Raw genomic sequence first — 21,622 nt, 5'->3', positions numbered from 1 at the left:
GATTGATTGAAACTTTTATTAGTAGATTGCACAGTACATATTCCGTACAATTGAACACTAAATGGTAACATCCCAATAAGTTTTTCAACTTGTTTAAGTCGGTCGGGTCCACGTTAATCAATTCATGGTAAACAAGGTGCTGGTTAGTTCGACATGTTGGTGGAGAGAGTGGACCTGAATACACAAAAAATAATATTTGACTCATGGCACACTTTATTGGGACTGGGAGTGGGTTTACTGTATACAAACTCATTTTTTGGGGAACAACAATCTGTCAAAAATGTGGATGAAGAGGGGGATAAAAATATGCAGAGATAAAAGAGGTCAAAAATAGCATATTCAGCATACAGCAAGTCTGTGTGGCTGAGTAAAATGTCAAAAAAAAACTACCCATAGAACTGAATTGAAAGTTAATTAAAAACAACAGATTTTTTCTCTCAGCATGTCAGAAACAGCGCCCTCTGCTGTGAGAGTGCCGCAAGTGTAAAAGGTTCACATCACCTGGTTATCCCAGGTCGTCTCCTATTCTAGTATGGAGCTGCAAAAATTACCCTTTTTTTCCAAAAATGCCTCACAAATGGCGTGTGCACACATTAATGTTCAGTTCTTTTGTGGCTATGTGACTGTTGTCTTCCTTTGCTGCGGTTCAACGTGAGGCCATGTCAGGAACAAACACGTTTGGCTCAGCCAATCACAAGTCTCAAACTGCCGTTAGTCCCGCCCCTTGGCAACCAACAAACCGCTGTGAGGTTCCATTAATAAACTGTGGATAAATATATATTAGTCAGGTTAGAGGAAATGAAAGACGTTGTCCTTTAATAGCAATTTAATTCACTCACAGCAACTCCAAAAAGTCGGTGATTGGTGAATTGATGAATATGCTAATGAGGCCGGAAGCAGCTGGGTGCTCTCCCATTGGCCAATTTGTTGTGAGATAAGGTTGGCCAAAAGCGGAGCTGATTGGCTGATAAAGTTGTGTTGGAATAAGAGACGCTGATTGGCTCATTTCCCCAAATTGTGAAAATATTGCCGGATTAAAAATTGCATGTTTAAAAATGACCAATCACGGACTGTGTACGATTGTCACTTTAAATGACCATTAATGACATAGCCTTTGATTTCCACTAACCTGGCCAATATTTGACTACAGGACATTTTTGGAACGTCACACAGATGTTTGGGCTGGCAGGGGGCGGGACTAATGTCAGTTGTTGGACTTGTGATTGGCTGAGCCAAGCGTGTTTGTTCCTGACATGGCCTCAGCGTGAAGTGCAGTAAAAGGAAGACAACAGTCACACAGCCACAACAAATACAACATTATGTGCGCATGCGTGCTAGGTTGGAGGCTAAACAATAATGTTACCCACTGTTTGATTTAAGTAGGTACATTTTGAAATGTTTACCGGCTTACGGCCATACTACCCTGAACACGCCCGATCTCGTCCGATCTCGGAAGCTAAGCAGGGTCGGGCCTGGTTAGTACTTGGATGGGAGACCGCCTGGGAATACCAGGTGCCGTAAGCTTTTTACACTTGCGGCACACACACAGCAGAGGGCGCTGTTTTCTTTCTTCCAATTGTTTTTTCATTCACTTTCATTTCCAAATATGCAGCATAAATTGGCAATAAATATTTAAATCATGGCTAAAGCTAAATATGTCAAATCACTCCATATTATCTACTGCTCGCTAGTGTTACCATATCTGAGTTATTGTGTAGAAATATGGGGAAATACAGTAACTACAATAGTCAACTTTATTTACTAACCGTGTAATAAAAAAAAGGGTCAGTTAGATTTAACACATAATGTTGGCTATTCAAACCCTTTATTAATTGAATCTAACATATTGAAATTCAATGATTTGGTACATTTGCAAACAGCTAAAATTATGTACAATGTAAACTATAACTTGCTCAAATTTACAACATGTATTCTTAACAAAAGAGGAGAAATATAAAATGTAATTCAAAACATTTGTATGCACATAACATATTTAATACCTTTAGCATATCAGTGTGTGGACTTAAGTTGTGGAAAAGATTAAGCCAGTGGTTCCCAAACTTTTTTTTACCAAGCAAAACCTGAGAAAAAAACTTGTCTCTGCAAGCACCACCATAATGACCAACATTAAAATACAGTAGCATAGTAGGCCTAAGTATTCATTCAAAACAAAACAAGGCAGAGGTTTTATTTAACAATTATATTGAATATTTTGGCAAGTAGCACTGTGTTTTTTACGTAGGAAAATACAACACTGTACATTAATCAAGTGATTATTTGGCATACCACTAGATGGAGCCAGCGTACCACTAATGGTACACACATCACAGTTTGAGAATCCCTGGATTAAGCAACAAAGTTAAACAATGTAATAATAGGATCCATTTTAAGAAACTGTTCAAACCCAAAGTGTTTACAAACTGCGAAGAATAATCCTTTCAACATTTTAAACCTTATAGAAAAATGAGATAATCTTGTTCATTTCATAATGTAAAGTACAACATGTTTAACTGTTTATTGAGAACAATATTATGTATTATTAATGGATTTAGACTGGGACAGCACGGCGGTACAGGGGTTAGTGTGTGTGCCTCACAATAAGAAGGCCCTGGGTTCAATCTCAATGTTTCTGTGTGGAGTTTCCATGTTCCCTCCGGTTACTCCGGCTTCTTCCCACCTCCGAAGACATGCACCTGGGGATAGGTTGATTAACAACACTAAATGGTCCCTAGTGTGTGAATGTTGTGTTGGCCCTGCGATGAGGTGGCGACTTGTCCAGGGTGTACCCCGCCTTCCGCCCGAATGCAGCTGTGATAGGCTCCAGCACCCCCGCAACCCCGAGAGGGACAAATGGTAGAAATTGGATGGATGGATTCAGACTGTCTACAAGTTGAGAACAGGAGATCAAAAGTGTTAGTAGTTGCTATGAAAAAGAAAAGAGGTGTGATTAAATAAACTCTGCTTCTTCCTACTCCGTTTCAGACATGTTGCAATAAGAAATTGGACATATTTGCAGAAGAGTATGAAGCCGGACTCGAAGCTGCGACATCAGCTGCTTGCTACTCTGAGACTTCATTGGATAAATGTGAAATAAAGGAGGCAGCACACAAGTGGAACAAAGGTAAATAACATCAAATATTTACTATTTACTTGATTACATGTAGTAAAAGTACTCAGTGACACTCCATTTGTGTAGTTATTAGCCTCAACCCCAGTGAACAGAATGTTAATGCTAAGAAGATAACGCTAAATGTGTTTGTGTTGTCTGCGTGAGATAAACACTGACATTTATTATTTATATATTGTTATTTACAGCTGAAATGGACCACAAAGAATCCCTGACCCTCATGAATTCATCATTTACTGAGAGGATGACTTTCTGACTGTTGGACATTGTGGACAAAAGCCTGACTTTTTAAGAACAATTTGGTACACTTTATTTTTAAAATCATATTGTTTTGTATATTATTGCTTTGTATTTCACTTACTTACTTTTTAATAAAATAACTCTGACCTAATATTGTCATGGTATCAGTACAAAAATATAGTAAACCACTCCTCCATACGTCATCAGCCTGATTTGTATAAACGACCCTGAACTGTCAAATGTGATGGAAACACAAACAATGTGCTGGTTAGTTCGACATGTTGGTGGAGAGAGTGGACCTGCATACACAAAAATAATCTTTGAGTCATGGCACGCTTTTTGGGACTGGGAGTGGGTTTAATGTATACAGCAGGGGTGTCAAACTCATTTTTGGGGAAACAACAATCCGTCAAAAATGGGGAAGAAGAGGGGTAAAAAAAGATGCAGAGAGAAAAGAGGTCAAAAAAAGCATATTCAGCATACAGCAAGTCTGTGTGGCTGAGTAAAATGTCAAAAAAAAATGACCATAGAGTAGATAATAGCCAAGAATTTATTTGAAAGTTAATTCAACACAACAGATTTTTTTCTCAGCATGTCAGAAACAGCGCTCTCTGCTGTGAGAGTGCCGCAAGTGTAAAAGGTTTACATCACCTGGTTATCCCAGGTCGTCTCCTATTCTAGTATGGAGCTGCAAAAAATACCCTTTTTTTTCAAAAATGCCTCACAAATGGCGTGTGCACACATTAATGTTCAGTTATTTCGTGGCTATGTGACTGTTGTCTTCCTTTGCTGCGGTTCAACGTGAGGCCATGTCAGGAACAAACACGTTTGGCTCAGCCAATCACAAGTCTCAAATTGCCGTTAGTCCCGCCCCTTGGCATCCAACAAACCGCTGTGACGTTCCATAAATAACCTGTGGATAAATATATATTAGTCAGGTTAGAGGAAATGAAAGACTTTGTCCTTTAATAGCAATTTAAAGTGTTCACTCACAGCAACTCCAAAAAGTCGGTGATTGGTGAATTGATGAATATGCTAATAAGGCCGGAAGCAGCTGGGTGTTCTTCCATTGGCCAATTCGTTGTGAGATAAAGTTGGCCAAAAGCGGAGCTGATTGGCTGATAAAGTTGTGTTGGAATAAGAGACGCTGATTGGTTCATTTCCCCAAATTGTGAAAATATTGCCGGATTAAAAATTGCATGTTTAAAAATGACCAATCACGGACTGTGTACGATTGTCACTTTAAATGACCATTAATGACATAGCCTTTGATTTCCACTAACCTGGCCAATATTTGTCTACAGGACATTTTTGGAACGTCACACAGATGTTTGGGCTGGCAGGGGGCGGGACTAATGTCAGTTGTTGGACTTGTGATTGGCTGAGCCAAGCGTGTTTGTTCCTGACATGGCCTCAGCGTGAAGTGCAGTAAAAGGAAGACAACAGTCACACAGCCACGACAAACACAACATTATGTACGCATGCGTGCTAGGTTGGAGGCTAAACAATAATGTTACCCACTGTTTGATTTAAGTAGGTACACTTTGCATGAATTGTCGGCTTACGGCCATACTACCCTGAACACGCCCGATCTCGGAAGCTAAGCAGGGTCGGGCCTGGTTAGTACTTGGATGGGAGACCGCCTGGGAATACCAGGTGCTGTAAGCTTTTTACACTTGCGGCACACTCACAGCAGAGGGCGCTGTTTTCTTTCTTTCAATTGTTTTTTCATTCACTTTCATTTCCAAATATACAGCATTGGCAAGAAATATTTCAATCATGGTTAAAGCTAAATATGTCAAATCACTCCATATTATCTACTGCTCGCTAGTGTTACCATATCTGAGTTATTGTGTAGAAATATGGGGAAATACAGTAACTACAATAGTCAACTTTATTTACTTACCACGTAATAAAAAAAGGGTCAGTTAGATATAACACATAATGTTGGCTATTCAAACCGTTTTTTAATGTAACATATTGAAATTCAACGATTTGGTACATTTGCAAACAGCTAAAATGATGTACTAAGTAAACTATAACTTGCTACTCTCGAATTTACAACATTTATTCTCAACAAAAGAGGAAATATAAAAAATGTAATTCAAAACATTTGTATGCACATAATATATTTAAGACCTTTAGCATATCAGTGAGTGGACTTAAACTGTGGAAAAGATTAAGCCAGTGGTTCCCAAACTTTCTTCACCGAGTACCACCTCAGAAAAAAACGTGTCTCTGCAAGCACCACCATAATGACCAACATTAAAATACAGAAGCATAATAGGCTTATGTATTCATTCAAAAAAAACAAGGCAGAGGTATTATATAACAATTATATTGAATATTTTTGGCCAGTAGCACTGTGTTTATACGTAGGAAAATACAACACTGTACATTAATCAAGTGATTCTTTGGCGTACCACTAGATGGAGCCTGCGTACCACTAATGGTACACACATCACAGTTTGAGAATCTCTGGATTAAGCAACAAAGTTAAACAATGTAATAATATGATCCATTTTAAGAAACTGTTCAAAGCCAAAGTGTTTACAAAGTGCAAAGAAGAAGAATCCTTTTAAACATTTTAAACCTTATAGAAAAATGAGATAATCTTGTTCATTTCATAATGTGAAGTACAACATGTTTAACTGTTTATTGAGAACAATATTATGTATTATTAATGGATTTAGACTGGGGCAGCATGGCGGTACAGGGGTTAGTGTGTGTGCCTCACAATAAGAAGGCCCTGGGTTCAATCTCAATGTTTCTGTGTGGAGTTTCCATGTTCCCTCCGGTTACTCCGGCTTCTTCCCACCTCCAAAGACATGCACCTGGGGATAGGTTGATTGGCAACTTAAATGGTCCCTAGTGTGTGAATATTGTGTTGGCCCTGCGATGAAGTGGTGACTTGTCCAGGGTGTACCCCGCCTTCCGCCCGAATGCAGCTGGGATAGGCTCCAGCACCCCCGCGACCCCGAGAGGGACAAGCGGTAGAAAATAGATGGATGTATTCAGACTGTCTACAAGTTGAGAACAGGAGAATAAAACATGTGTTAGTAGTTGTTATGAAAAAGAAAAGAGGTGTGATTAAATAAACTCTGCTTCTTCCTACTCCATTTCAGACATGTTGCAATAAGAAATTGGACATATTTGCAGAAGAGTATGAAGCCGGACTCGAAGCTGCGACATCAGCTGCTTGCTACTCTGAGACTTCATTGGATAAATGTGAAATAAAGGAGGCAGCACACAAGTGGAACAAAGGTAAATAACATCAAATATTTACTATTTACTTGATTACATGTAGTAAAAGTACTCAGTGACACTCCATTTGTGTAGTTATTAGCCTCAACTCCAGTGAACAGAATGTTAATGCTAAGAAGATAACGCTAAAGTGTTTAATGTGTTTGTGTTGTCGGCGTGAGATAAACATTGACATTTATTATTTATATAGTTATTTACAGCTGAAATGGACCAAAAAGAATCCCTGACCCTCATGAATTCATCATTTACTGAGAGGATGACTTTCTGACTGTTGGACATTGTGGACAAAAGCCTGACTTTTTAAGAACAATTTGGTACACTTTATTTTTAAAATCATATTGTTTTGTATATTATTGCTTTGTATTTCACTTACTTACTTTTTAATAAAATAACTCTGACCTAATATTGTCATGGTATCAGTACAAAAATATAGTAAACCACTCCTCCATAGGTCATCAGCCTGATTTGTATAAACTACCCTGAACTGTCAAATGCGGTGGAAAAACAAACAATGTGCTGGTTAGTTTGACTTGTTGGTGGAGAGAGTGGACCTGCATACACAAAAATAATCTTTGAGTCATGGCCCGCTTTTTGGGACTGGGACTGGGTTTAATGTATACAGCAGGGGTGTCAAACTCATTTTTTGGGGAACAACAATCCATCAAAAATGGGGAAGAAGAGAGGTAAAAAAAGATGCAGAGAGAAAAGAGGTCAAAAATAGCATTTTCAGCATACAGCAAGTCTGTGTGGCTGAGTAAAATGGCAAAGAAACTGCCCATAGAGTAGATAATAGCCAAGAATTGAATTGAAAGTTAATTCAACACAACTGATTTTTTTCTCTCAACAAGTTAGAAACAGCGCCCTCTGCTGTGAGAGTGCCGCAAGTGTAAAAGGTTTACATCACCTGGTTATCCCAGGTCGTCTCCTATTCTAGTATGGAGCTGCAAAAAATACCCTTTTTTTTCAAAAATGCCTCACAAATGGCGTGTGCACACATTAATGTTCAGTTATTTCGTGGCTATGTGACTGTTGTCTTCCTTTGCTGCGGTTCAACGTGAGGCCATGTCAGGAACAAACACGCTTGGCTCAGCCAATCACAAGTCTCAAACTGCCGTTAGTCCCGCCCCTTGGCAGCCAACAAACCGCTGTGACGTTCCATAAATAACCTGTGGATAAATATATATTAGTCAGGTTAGAGGAAATGAAAGACTTTGTCCTTTAATAGCAATTTAAAGTGTTCACTCACAGCAACTCCAAAAAGTCGGTGATTGGTGAATTGATGAATATGCTAATAAGGCGGGAAGCAGCTGGGTGCTCTCCCATTGGCCAATTTGTTGGGAAATAAAGTTGGCCAGAAGCGGAGCTGATTGGCTGATAAAGTTGTGTTGGAATAAGAGACGCTGATTGGTTCATTTCCCCAAATTGTGAAAATATTGCCGGATTAAAAATTGCATGTTTAAAAATGACCAATCACGGACTGTGTACGATTGTCACTTTAAATGACCATTAATGACATAGCCTTTGATTTCCACTAACCTGGCTAATATTTGACTTCTACAGGACATTTTTGGAACGTCACACAGATGTTTGGGCTGGCAGGGGGCGGGACTAATGTCAGTTGTTGGACTTGTGATTGGCTGAGCCAAGCGTGTTTGTTCCTGACATGGCCTCAGCGTGAAGTGCAGTAAAAGGAAGACAACAGTCACACAGCCACGACAAACACAACATTATGTGCGCATGCGTGCGAGGCTGTAGGCTAAACAATAATGTTACCCACTGTTTGATTTAAATAGGTACATTTTGCGTAAATTGCCGGCTTGCGGCCATACTACCCTTAACACCCTTAACATACTACCCTTAACACGCTCGATCTCGTCCGATCTCGGAAGCTAAGCAGGGTCGGGCCTGGTTAGTACTTGGATGGGAGACCACCTGGGAATACCAGGTGCTGTAAGCTTTTTACACTTGCGGCACACTCACAGCAGAGGGCGCTGTTTTCTTTCTTTCAATTGTTTTTTCATTCACTTTCATTTCCAAATATACAGCATTGGCAAGAAATATTTCAATCATGGGTAAAGCTAAATATGTCAAATCACTCCATATTATCTACTGCTCGCTAGTGTTACCATATCTGAGTTATTGTGTAGAAATATGGGGAAATACAGTAACTACAATAGTCAACTTTATTTACTAACCGTGTAATAAAAAAAGGTCAGTTAGATTTAACACATAATGTTGGCTTTTCAAAACCTTCATTAATTTAATCAAACATATTGAAATTCAACGATTCGGTACATTTGCAAACAGCTAAAATGATGTACTAAGTAAACTATAACTTGCTACCCTCAAATTTAGAACATTTATTCTCAACAAAAGAGGAGAAATATAAAAAATGTAATTCAAAACATTTGTATGCACATAACATATTTAAGACCTTTAGCATATCAGTGTGTGGACTTAAGCTGTGGAAAAGATTAAGCCAGTGGTTCCCAAACTTTCTTCACCGAGTACCACCTCAGAAAAAAATATGTCTCTGCAAGCACCACCATAATGACCAACATTAAAATACAGTAGCATAGTAGGCCTAAGTATTCATTCAAAAAAAACAAGGCAGAGGTTTTATTTAACAATTATATTGAATATTTTGGCCAGTAACACTGTGTTTATACGTAGGGAAGTACAACACTGTACATTAATCAAGTGATTCTTTGGCGTACCACTAGATGGAGCCAGCGTACCACTAATGGTACACACATCACAGTTTGAGAATCCCTGGATTAAGCAACAAAGTTAAACAATGTAATAATATGAACCATTTTATGAAACTGTTCAAACCCAAAGAAGAATCCTTTTAAACATTTTAAACCTTATAGAAAAATGAGATAATCTTGTTCATTTCATAATGTGAATTACAACATGTTTAACTGTTTATTGAGAACGATATTATGTATTATTAATGGATTTAGACTGAGACAGCACGACGGTATGGGGGTTAGTGTGGGTGCCTCACAATAAGAAGGCACTAAGTTCTATCTCAACGTTTCTGTGTGGAGTTTCCATGTTTGCTCCGGGTACTCCGGCTTTCTCCCACCTCCAAAAACATGCACCTGGGGATAGGTTGATTAACAACACTAAATGGTCCCTAGTGTGTGAATGTTGTCTGTCTATCTGTGTGTCAAACTCATTTTCTGGGGAACAACAATCCATCAAAAATGGGGAAAAAGAGGGGTAAAAAAAGATGCAGAGAGAAAAGAGGTCAAAAATAGCATATTCAGCATATAGCAAGTCTGTGTGGCTGAGTAAAATGGCAAAAAAACTGCACATAGAGTAGATAATAGCCAAGAATTGAATTGAAAGTTAATTCAACTCAACTGATTTTTTTCTCTCAGCATGTCAGAAACAGCGCCCTCTGCTGTGAGAGTGCCGCAAGTGTAAAAGGTTTACATCACTTGGTTATCCCAGGTTGTCTCCTTTTCTAGTACTAACCAGGCCTGAACCTGCAAAGGAGCTGCAAAAATGACCCTTTTATGAAAATGCCTCACAAATGGCGTGTGCACACATTAATGTTCAGTTCTTTTGTGGCTATGTGACTGTTGTCTTCCTTTGCTGCGGTTCAACGTGAGGCCATGTCAGGAACAAACACGCTTGGCTCAGCCAATCACAAGTCTCAAACTGCCGTTAGTCCCGCCCCTTGGCAGCCAACAAACCGCTGTGACGTTCCATTAATAAACTGTGGATAAATATATATTAGTCAGGTTAGAGGAAATTAAAGACTTTGTCCTTTAATAGCAATTTAAGGTGTTCACTCACAGCAACTCCAAAAAGTCGGTGATTGGTGAATTGATGAATATGCTAATGAGGCCGGAAGCAGCTGGGTGCTCTCCCATTGGCCAATTCGTTGTGAGATAAAGTTGGCCAAAAGCGGAGCTGATTGGCTGATAAAGTTGTGTTGGAATAAGAGACGCTGATTGGTTCATTTCCCCAAATTGTGAAAATATTGCCTGATTATAAATTGTATGTTTAAAAATGACCAATCACGGACTGTGTACGATTGTCACTTTAAATGACCATTAATGACGTAGCCTTTGATTTCCACTAACCTGGCCAATATTTGACTACAGGACATTTTTGGAACGTCACACAGATGTTTGGGCTGGCAGGGGGCGGGACTAATGTCAGTTGTTGGACTTGTGATTGGCTGAGCCAAGCGTGTTTGTTCCTGACATGGCCTCAGCGTGAAGTGCAGTAAAAGGAAGACAACAGTCACACAGCCACAACAAACACAACATTATGTGCGCATGCGTGCGAGGCTGTAGGCTAAACAATAATGTTACCCACTGTTTGATTTAAGTAGGTACATTTTGCATACGTTGTCGGCTTACGGCCATACTACCCTGAACACGCCCGATCTCGTCCGATCTCGGAGGCTAAGTAGGGTCGGGCCTGGTTAGTACTTGGATGGGAGACCGCCTGGGAATACCAGGTGCTGTAAGCTTTTTACACTTGCGGCACTTTCACAGCAGAGGGCGCTGTTTTCTTTCTTTCAGTTGTTTTTTCATTCACTTTCATTTCCAAATATACAGCATTGGCAATAAATATTTCAATCATGGTTAAAGCTAAATATGTAAAATCACTCCATATTATCTACTGCTCGCTAGTGTTACCATATCTGAGTTATTGTGTAGAAATATGGGGAAATACAGTAACTACAATAGTCAACTTTATTTACTTACCACGTAATAAAAAAAGGGTCAGTTAGATATAACACATAATGTTGGCTATTCAAACCGTTTTTTAATGTAACATATTGAAATTCAACGATTTGGTACATTTGCAAACAGCTAAAATGATGTACTAAGTAAACTATAACTTGCTACTCTCGAATTTACAACATTTATTCTCAACAAAAGAGGAAATATAAAAAATGTAATTCAAAACATTTGTATGCACATAATATATTTAAGACCTTTAGCATATCAGTGAGTGGACTTAAACTGTGGAAAAGATTAAGCCAGTGGTTCCCAAACTTTCTTCACCGAGTACCACCTCAGAAAAAAACGTGTCTCTGCAAGCACCACCATAATGACCAACATTAAAATACAGAAGCATAATAGGCTTAAGTATTCATTCAAAAAAAACAAGGCAGAGGTATTATATAACAATTATATTGAATATTTTTGTCCAGTAGCACTGTGTTTATACGTAGGAAAATACAACACTGTACATTAATCAAGTGATTCTTTGGCGTACCACTAGATGGAGCCTGCGTACCACTAATGGTACACACATCACAGTTTGAGAATCTCTGGATTAAGCAACAAAGTTAAACAATGTAATAATATGATCCATTTTAAGAAACTGTTCAAAGCCAAAGTGTTTACAAAGTGCAAAGAAGAAGAATCCTTTTAAACATTTTAAACCTTATAGAAAAATGAGATAATCTTGTTCATTTCATAATGTGAAGTACAACATGTTTAACTGTTTATTGAGAACAATATTATGTATTATTAATGGATTTAGACTGGGGCAGCATGGCGGTACAGGGGTTAGTGTGTGTGCCTCACAATAAGAAGGCCCTGGGTTCAATCTCAATGTTTCTGTGTGGAGTTTCCATGTTCCCTCCGGTTACTCCGGCTTCCTCCCACCTCCAAAGACATGCACCTGGGGATAGGTTGATTGGCAACTTAAATGGTCCCTAGTGTGTGAATATTGTGTTGGCCCTGCGATGAAGTGGTGACTTGTCCAGGGTGTACCCCGCCTTCCGCCCGAATGCAGCTGGGATAGGCTCCAGCACCCCCGCGACCCCGAGAGGCACAAGCGGTAGAAAATAGATGGATGTATTCAGACTGTCTACAAGTTGAGAACAGGAGAATAAAACATGTGTTAGTAGTTGTTATGAAAAAGAAAAGAGGTGTGATTAAATAAACTCTGCTTCTTCCTACTCCATTTCAGACATGTTGCAATAAGAAATTGGACATATTTGCAGAAGAGTATGAAGCCGGACTCGAAGCTGCGACATCAGCTGCTTGCTACTCTGAGACTTCATTGGATAAATGTGAAATAAAGGAGGCAGCACACAAGTGGAACAAAGGTAAATAACATCAAATATTTACTATTTACTTGATTACATGTAGTAAAAGTACTCAGTGACACTCCATTTGTGTAGTTACTAGCCTCAACTCCAGTGAACAGAATGTTAATGCTAAGAAGATAACGCTAAAGTGTTTAATGTGTTTGTGTTGTCGGCGTGAGATAAACATTGACATTTATTATTTATATAGTTATTTACAGCTGAAATGGACCAAAAAGAATCCCTGACCCTCATGAATTCATCATTTACTGAGAGGATGACTTTCTGACTGTTGGACATTGTGGACAAAAGCCTGACTTTTTAAGAACAATTTGGTACACTTTATTTTTAAAATCATATTGTTTTGTATATTATTGCTTTGTATTTCACTTACTTACTTTTTAATAAAATAACTCTGACCTAATATTGTCTGATTATTGACATGGTATCAGTACAAAAATATAGTAAACCACTCCTACATAGGTCATCAGCCTGATTTGTATAAACTACCCTGAACTGTCAAATGCGGTGGAAAAACAAACAATGTGCTGGTTAGTTTGACATGTTGGTGGAGAGAGTGGACCTGCATACACAAAAATAATCTTTGAGTCATGGCCCGCTTTTTGGGACTGGGAGTGGGTTTAATGTATACAGCAGGGGTGTCAAACTCATTTTTTGGGGAACAACAATCCATCAAAAATGGGGAAGAAGAGAGGTAAAAAAAGATGCAGAGAGAAAAGAGGTCAAAAATAGCATATTCAGCATACAGCAAGTCTGTGTGGCTGAGTAAAATGGCAAAGAAACTGCCCATAGAGTAGATAATAGCCAAGAATTGAATTGAAAGTTAATTCAACACAACTGATTTTTTTCTCTCAACAAGTTAGAAACAGCGCCCTCTGCTGTGAGAGTGCCGCAAGTGTAAAAGGTTTACATCACCTGGTTATCCCAGGTCGTCTCCTATTCTAGTATGGAGCTGCAAAAATTACCCTTTTTTTTTCAAAAATGCCTCACAAATGGCGTGTGCACACATTAATGTTCAGTTCTTTTGTGGCTATGTGACTGTTGTCTTCCTTTGCTGCGGTTCAACGTGAGGCCATGTCAGGAACAAACACGCTTGGCTCAGCCAATCACAAGTCTCAAACTGCCGTTAGTCCCGCCCCTTGGCAGCCAACAAACCGGTGTGAGGTTCCATAAATAACCTGTGGATAAATATATATTAGTCAGGTTAGAGGAAATTAAAGACTTTGTCCTTTAATAGCAATTTAAAGTGTTCACTCACAGCAACTCCAAAAAGTCGGTGATTGGTGAATTGATGAATATGCTAATAAGGCCGGAAGCAGCTGGGTGCTCTCCCATTGGCCAATTTGTTGGGAGATAAAGTTGGCCAGAAGCGGAGCTGATTGGCTGATAAAGTTGTGTTGGAATAAGAGACGCTGATTGGTTAATTTCCCCAAATTGTGAAAATATTGCCTTATTAAAAATTGCATGTTTAAAAATGACCAATCACGGACTGTGTACGATTGTCACTTTAAATGACCATTAATGACATAGCCTTTGATTTCCACTAACCTGGCCAATATTTGACTACAGGACATTTTTGGAACGTCACACAGATGTTTGGGCTGGCAGGGGGCGGGACTAATGTCAGTTGTTGGACTTGTGATTGGCTGAGCCAAGCGTGTTTGTTCCTGACATGGCCTCAGCGTGAAGTGCAGTAAAAGGAAGACAACAGTCACACAGCCACGACAAACACAACATTAGTGTGCGCATGCGTGCTAGGTTGGAGGCTAAACAATAATGTTACCCACTGTTTGATTTAAGTAGGTACATTTTTGCGTGAATAGTCGGCTTACGGCCATACTACCCTGAACACGCCCGATCTCGTCCGATCTCGGAAGCTAAGCAGGGTCGGGCCTGGTTAGTACTTGGATGGGAGACCGCCTGGGAATACCAGGTGCTGTAAGCTTTTTACACTTGCGGCACACTCACAGCAGAGGGCGCTGTTTTCTTTCTTTCAATTGTTTTTTCATTCACTTTCATTTCCAAATATACAGCATTGGCAATAAATATTTCAATCATGGGTAAAGCTAAATATGTCAAATCACTCCATATTATCTACTGCTCGCTAGTGTTACCATATCTGAGTTATTGTGTAGAAATATGGGGAAATACAGTAACTACAATAGTCAACTTTATTTACTAACCGTGTAATAAAAAAAGGTCAGTTAGATTTAACACATAATGTTGGCTTTTCAAACCCTTTATTAATTTAATCAAACATGTTGAAATTCAACGATTCGGTACATTTGCAAACAGCTAAAATGATGTACTAAGTAAACTATAACTTGCTACCCTCAAATTTACAAAATTTCTTCTCAGCAAAAGAGGAGAAATATAAGATGTAATTCAAAACATTTGTATGCACATAACATATTTAAGACCTTTAGCATATCAGTGTGTGGACTTAAGTTGTGGAAAAGATTAAGCCAGTGGTTCCCAAACTTTCTTCACCAAGTACCACCTCAGAAAAAAACATGTCTCTGCAAGCACCACCATAATGACCAACATTAAAATACAGTAGCATAGTAGGCCTAAGTATTCATTCAAAAAAAACAAGGCAGAGGTTGTATTTAACAATTACATTAAATATTTTGGCCAGTAACACTGTGTTTATACGTAGGAAAATAATGAAGTGATTCTTTGGCGTACCACTAGATGGAGCCAGCGTACCACTAATGGTACACACATCACAGTTTGAGAATCCCTAGATTAAGCAACAAAGTTAAACAATGTAATAATAAGATCCATTTTAAGAAACTGTTCAAACCCAAAGTGTTTACAAAGTGCGAAGAAGAAGAATCCTTTTAAACATTTTAAACCTTATAGAAAAATTAGATAATCTTGTTCAGTTCATAATGTGAAGTACAACATGTTTAACTGTTTATTGAGAACGATATTATGTATTATTAATGAATTTAGACTGGGACTGCACGGCGGTACAGAGGTTAGTGTGTGTGCATCACAATAAGAAGGTCCTGGGTTCAATCTCAATGTTTCTGTGTGGAGTTTCCATGTTCCCTCCGGGTACTCCGGCTTCTTCCCACCTCCAAAGACATGCACCTGGGGATAGGTTGATTAACAACACTAAATGGTCCCTAGTGTGTGAATGTTGTCTGTCTATCTGTGTCTCAAACTCATTTTTTGGGAACAACAATCCATCAAAAATGGGGAAGAAGAGGGGTAAAAAAAGATGCAGAGAGAAAAGAGGTCAAAAATAGCATATTCAGCATACATCAAGTCTGTGTGGCTGAGTAAAATGGCAAAGAAACTGCCCATAGAGTAGATAATAGCCAAGAATTGAATTGAAAGTTAATTAAACTCAACTGATTTTTTCTCAGCATGTCAGAAACAGCGCCCTCTGCTGTGAGTGTGCCGCAAGTGTAAAAGGTTCACATCACCTGGTTATCCCAGGTCGTCTCCTTTTCTAGTACTAACCAGGCCTGAACCTGCAAAGGAGCTGCAAAAATGACCCTTTCATGAAAATGCCTCAAAAATGACGTGTGCACACATTAATGTTCAGTTCTTTTGTGGCTATGTGACTGTTGTCTTCCTTTGCTTCGGTTCAACGTGAGGCCATGTCAGGAACAAACACGCTTGGCTCAGCCAATCACAAGTCTCAAACTGCCGTTAGTCCCGCCCCTTGGCAGCCAACAAACCGCTGTGACGTTCCATAAATAACCTGTGGATAAATATATATTAGTCAGGTTAGAGGAAATGAAAGACTTTGTCCTTTAATAGCAATTTAAAGTGTTCACTCGCAGCATCTCCAACAAGTCGGTGATTGGTGAATTGATAAATATGCTAATGAGGCCGGAAGCCGTTTGGTGCGCTCGCTCCCATTGGCCAATTTGTTGGGAGAAGTTGGCCAGAAGCGGAGCTGATTGGCTGATAAAGTTGTGTTGGAATAAGAGACGCTGATTGGTTCATTTCCCCAAATTGTGAAAATATTGCCGGATTAAAAATTGCATGTTTAAAAATGACCAATCACGGACTGTGTACGATTGTCACTTTAAATGACCATTAATGACATAGCCTTTGATTTCCACTAACCTGGCCAATATTTGACTACAGGACATTTTTGGAACGTCACACAGATGTTTGGGCTGGCAGGGGGCGGGACTAATGTCAGTTGTTGGACTTGTGATTGGCTGAGCCAAGCGTGTTTGTTCCTGACATGGCCTCAGCGTGAAGTGCAGTAAAAGGAAGACAACAGTCACACAGCCACGACAAACACAACACTAGTGTGCGCATGCGTGCGAGGCTGTAGGCTAAACAATAGTGTTACCCACTGTTTGATTTAAGTAGGTACATTTTGCGATAATTGTCGGCTTACGGCCATACTACCCTGAACACGCCCGATCTCGTCCGATCTCGGAAGCTAAGCAGGGTCGGGCCTGGTTAGTACTTGGATGGGAGACCGCCTGGGAATACCAGGTGCCGTAAGCTTTTTTACACTTGCGGCACACTCACAGCAGAGGGCGCTGTTTCCTTTCACAAAATATCAATTGTTTTATTCATTATTTTTCATTTCCAAATATACAGCAATAATTGGCAAGAAAATTTTCAATCATGGGTAAAGCTAAATATGTCAAATCACTCCATATTATCTACTGCTCGCTAGTGTTACCATATCTGAGTTATTGTGTAGAAATATGGGGAAATACAGTAACTACAATAGTCAACTTTATTTACTAACCGTGTAATAAAAAAAAGGTCAGTTAGATTCAACACATAATGTTGGCTATTCAAACCCTTTATTAATGTAATCAAACATTGAAATTCAATGATTTGGTACATTTGCAAACAGCTAAAATTATGTACTAAGTAAACTATAACTTGCTACCCTCAAATTTAGAACATTTATTCTCAGCAAAAGAGGAGAAATATAAGATGTAATTCAAAACATTTGTATGCACATAACATATTTAAGAGCTTTAGCATATCAGTGTGTGGACTTAAGTTGTGGAAAAGATCAAGCCAGTGGTTCCCAAACTTTTTTTTACCACCTCAGAAAAAAACTTGTCTCTGCAAGCACCACCATAATGACCAACATTAAAATACAGAAGCATAATAGGCTTAAGTATTCATTCAAAAAAAACAAGGCAGAGGTATTATATAACAATTATATTGAATATTTTTGGCCAGTAGCACTGTGTTTATACGTAGGAAAATACAACACTGTACATTAATGAAGTGATTCTTTGGCGTACCACTAGATGGAGCCAGCGTACCACTAATGGTACACACATCACAGTTTGAGAATCCCTGGATTAAGCAACAAAGTTAAACAATGTAATAATAGGATCCATTTTAAGAAACTGTTCAAAGCCAAAGTGTTTACAAAGTGCGAAGAAGAAGAATCCTTTTAAACATTTTAAACCTTATAGAAAAATGAGATAATCTTGCTCATCTCATAATGTGAATTACAACATGTTTAACTGTTTATTGAGAACGATATTATGTATTATTAATGGATTTAGACTGGGACAGCACGGTGGAACAGGGGTTAGTTCGTGTGCCTCACAATAAGAAGGTCCTGGGTTCTATCTCATTGTTTCTGTGTGGAGTTTCCATGTTCCCTCCGGGTACTCCGGCTTCCTCCCACCTCCAAAAACATGCACCTGGGGATAGGTTGATTAACAACACTAAATAGTCCCTAGTGTGTGAATGTTGTCTGTCTATCTGTGTGTCAAACTCATTTTTTGGGGAACAACAATCCATCAAAAATGGGGAAGAAGAGGGGTAAAAAAAGATGCAGAGAGAAAAGAGGTCAAAAATAGCATATTCAGCATACATCAAGTCTGTGTGGCTGAGTAAAATGGCAAAAAAAACTGTCCATAGAGTAGATAATAGCCAAGAATTGAATTGAAAGTTAATTCAACTCAACTGATTTTTTTCTCTCAGCATGTCAGAAACAGCGCCCTCTGCTGTGAGAGTGCCGCAAGTGTAAAATGTTTACATCACCTGTTTATCCCAGGTCGTCTCCTATTCTAGTACTAACCAGGCCTGAACCTGCAAAGGAGCTGCAAAAATGACCCTTTTATGAAAATGACTCACAAATTAGTGCACACATTAATGTTTAGTTCTTTTGTGGCTATGTGACTGCCTAAAGATAGCGTGATAAATATTCCAAGTTATTCCACATTGAGTAAAACCACATGTTTTTTATTTGCAAACCTTACAAAAATATCTGAATCTAGTAAAACTCACTGTGGAGTTAAAAACCTCAGAAGTGTCAGTAATCCATGCCCCTACATGGTCAAAATCATTGAAAACTACAATTCCCAGAATGCCAAGGGAAAATTGCCGCCAAATTACTGATTGAAGGCACCTGAAAAGGAAGGAGGTTCAGTCAGAGTCATTCACCAAACAAGCTGCATGCAAGGAAGAACAGCAAGCAGACACAACCGCAAGATCTACTCTACAAATTTCTCCAAACACACCAATGGTCGGGTGAATATGCTTCATTTGATGACGATCAAAATGCTTTGCATATATATATATATATATATATATATATATATATATATATATATATATATATAGTGATGGGTTGATGAGGCGTCATGAAGCGTTTTGACACATTGCAAAACTGTATTGATACTGTGTCGATACTGTGTCACTAAATACTGACATCTGCTGGACATTAAAAATCCCTACAGGCAACCTATGGACCGACTCAACTGACTGATTTTTTGCCCTAGTACAGGGGTCACCAACCTTTTTGAAACCAAAAACTACTTCTTGGGTACTGATTAATGCGAAGGGCTACCAGTTTAATACACACTTAAATAAATAAATATATTGTCATTTGTAAGTTACACGTAAGTGTGATTTAAACAAAAATAGCTAAATAAATAAATTTATATATATAAAAAAATGGGTATTTCTGTCTGTCATTCCGTCGTACATTTTTTTTCCTTTTACGGAAGGTTTTTTTGTAGAGAATAAATGATGAAAAAAACACTTAATTGAACGGTTTAAAAGAGGAGAAAACAAGAAAAAATTTAAAATAAAATTTTGAAACATAGTTTATCTTCAATTTCGACTCTTTATAATTCAAAATTCAACCGACAAAAAGAAGAGAAAAACTAGCTTATTTGAATCTTTTTGAAAAAATTTAAAAAAGAATTTATGGAACATCATTAGTAATTTTTCCTGATTTAAGATACATTTTAGAATTTTGATGACATGTTTTAAATTGGTTAAAATCCAATCTGCACTTTGTTAGAATATTTAACAAAGACAAATCAGTATTTCTTCTAGATTTTCCAGAACAAATTTTTTTTAAAGAAATTCAAAATACTTTGAAATAAGATTTAAATTGATTCTACAGATTTTCCAGATTTGTCAGAATATCTTTTTTGAATTTTAATCATAGTAAGTATGAAGAAATATTTCACAAATATTCTTCGTCGAAAAAACAGAAGCTAAAATATGTATTATTCTTTACAATAAAAAATAAATAAATTTACTTGAACATTGATTTAAATTGTCAGGAAAGAAGAGGAAGAAATTTAAAAGGTAAAAAGGTATATTTGTTTCAAAATCCTAAAATCATTTTTAAGGTTGTATTTTTTCTCTAAAATTGTATTTCTAAAAGTAATAAGAAGCAAAGTCAAAAATAAATGAATTTATTTAAACAAGTGAAGACCCATCCATCCATCCATTTTCTACCGCTTATTCCAAGTGAAGACCAAGTCTTTAAAATATTTTCTTGGATTTTCAAATTCTATTTGAGTTTTGTCTCTTTTAGAATTAAAAATGTCGAGCAAAGCGAGACCAGCTTGCTAGTAAATAAATCAAATTTAAAAAATAGAGGCAGCTCACTGGTAAGTGCTGCTCTTTGAGCTATTTTTAGAACAGGCCAGCGGGCGACTGATCTGGTCCTTACGGGCTACCTGGTGACCGCGGGCACCGCGTTGGTGACCCCTGCCCTAGTATATACAATAATATAAACCAAGTCATTGTATTTCATTTAGGATTATTTCATATCTTCATTTAAATAAAAATATATTTTTATCATTTTTAGATACAGTCAATAAATAATGTGAACATGTATCATTACATAGAAATCTAAGAGAACGTGTTGTGGATGATTGTGGACTGGGAATTTTTTTAATTTTATTTTTTACACGTTGAAAAAAAAAAAGAAAAAAAAAAAGGTTTTCCGACGTATTCAATTTTAGACGCTTTCTCTTCTTAGTTATTATTTCTCCGGCCGTAGAAAAGACCCGCTCACAGGGCACAGAGGAGGCGTCAGTGCGACACAGTTCGCGTATCGGTCACGTGACCAAAACAGCTCATGATCGGTCACGTGACTTTCTAAAAGCGGTACGCGCACCGACACAGGGTTTTGTTCTATGAGCTCGACGCATGCGCCGATGCATCGGTGTTGCCGGACCCATCACTAATATATATATATATATATACTAGAGATGTCTGATAATATCATACTTGCCAACCTTGAGACCTCCGATTTCGGGAGGTGGGGGTAGGGGGAGGGGCGTGGTCGGGTGCGTGTTTAAAAGGGGAGGAGTATATTTACAGCTAGAATTCACCAAGTCAAGTATTTCATATATATATACGGTCATGCTTGCCAACCCTCCCGAATTTTCCGGGAGACTCCCGAAATTCAGCGCCTCTCCCGAAAATCTCCCGATTTTCAGCCGGAGCTGGAGGCCACGCCCCCTCCAGCTCCATGCGGACCTGAGTGAGGACAGCCTTTTTTCGATGGGAGGACAACTGGGTGACAAGAAATAAATCATCCAGACTAGAGATAAATTGTATTATGTTTATCTTACCTACAAATAAATATATTTATTAATTTAAAAAAAACAAAAAAAAACTAAATACATTTT

General features: G+C 38.3%; 4 non-coding genes and 2 pseudogenes across 4 annotated transcripts; all 6 read left to right on the top strand.

Moving 5' to 3' along the window:
* Window positions 1-1,405: 1,405 nt before the first annotated feature.
* Window positions 1,406-1,524, top strand: LOC133570303 (5S ribosomal RNA). Its single transcript, XR_009810080.1, has one exon. It is a non-coding gene; the product is annotated as a 5S ribosomal RNA (ribosomal RNA).
* Window positions 1,525-4,926: 3,402 nt separating this feature from the next.
* Window positions 4,927-5,035, top strand: LOC133570355 (5S ribosomal RNA; annotated as a pseudogene).
* Window positions 5,036-8,446: 3,411 nt separating this feature from the next.
* LOC133570390 (5S ribosomal RNA) lies at window positions 8,447-8,588 on the top strand (annotated as a pseudogene).
* Window positions 8,589-11,007: 2,419 nt separating this feature from the next.
* Window positions 11,008-11,126, top strand: LOC133570332 (5S ribosomal RNA). Its single transcript, XR_009810107.1, has one exon. It is a non-coding gene; the product is annotated as a 5S ribosomal RNA (ribosomal RNA).
* A 3,422-nt stretch (window positions 11,127-14,548) lies between these two features.
* LOC133570447 (5S ribosomal RNA) lies at window positions 14,549-14,667 on the top strand. The gene has a single exon (XR_009810214.1). It is a non-coding gene; the product is annotated as a 5S ribosomal RNA (ribosomal RNA).
* Window positions 14,668-17,088: 2,421 nt separating this feature from the next.
* Window positions 17,089-17,207, top strand: LOC133570415 (5S ribosomal RNA). Its single transcript, XR_009810183.1, has one exon. It is a non-coding gene; the product is annotated as a 5S ribosomal RNA (ribosomal RNA).
* Window positions 17,208-21,622: the final 4,415 nt, after the last annotated feature.

This window comes from Nerophis lumbriciformis, linkage group LG27 (genome assembly GCF_033978685.3).
Source record: "Nerophis lumbriciformis linkage group LG27, RoL_Nlum_v2.1, whole genome shotgun sequence".
NCBI lineage: Eukaryota > Metazoa > Chordata > Actinopteri > Syngnathiformes > Syngnathidae > Nerophis > Nerophis lumbriciformis.
The sequence above is the reverse complement of the archived record's forward strand: the minus strand, read 5'-3'. Positions and strand labels throughout refer to the sequence as shown.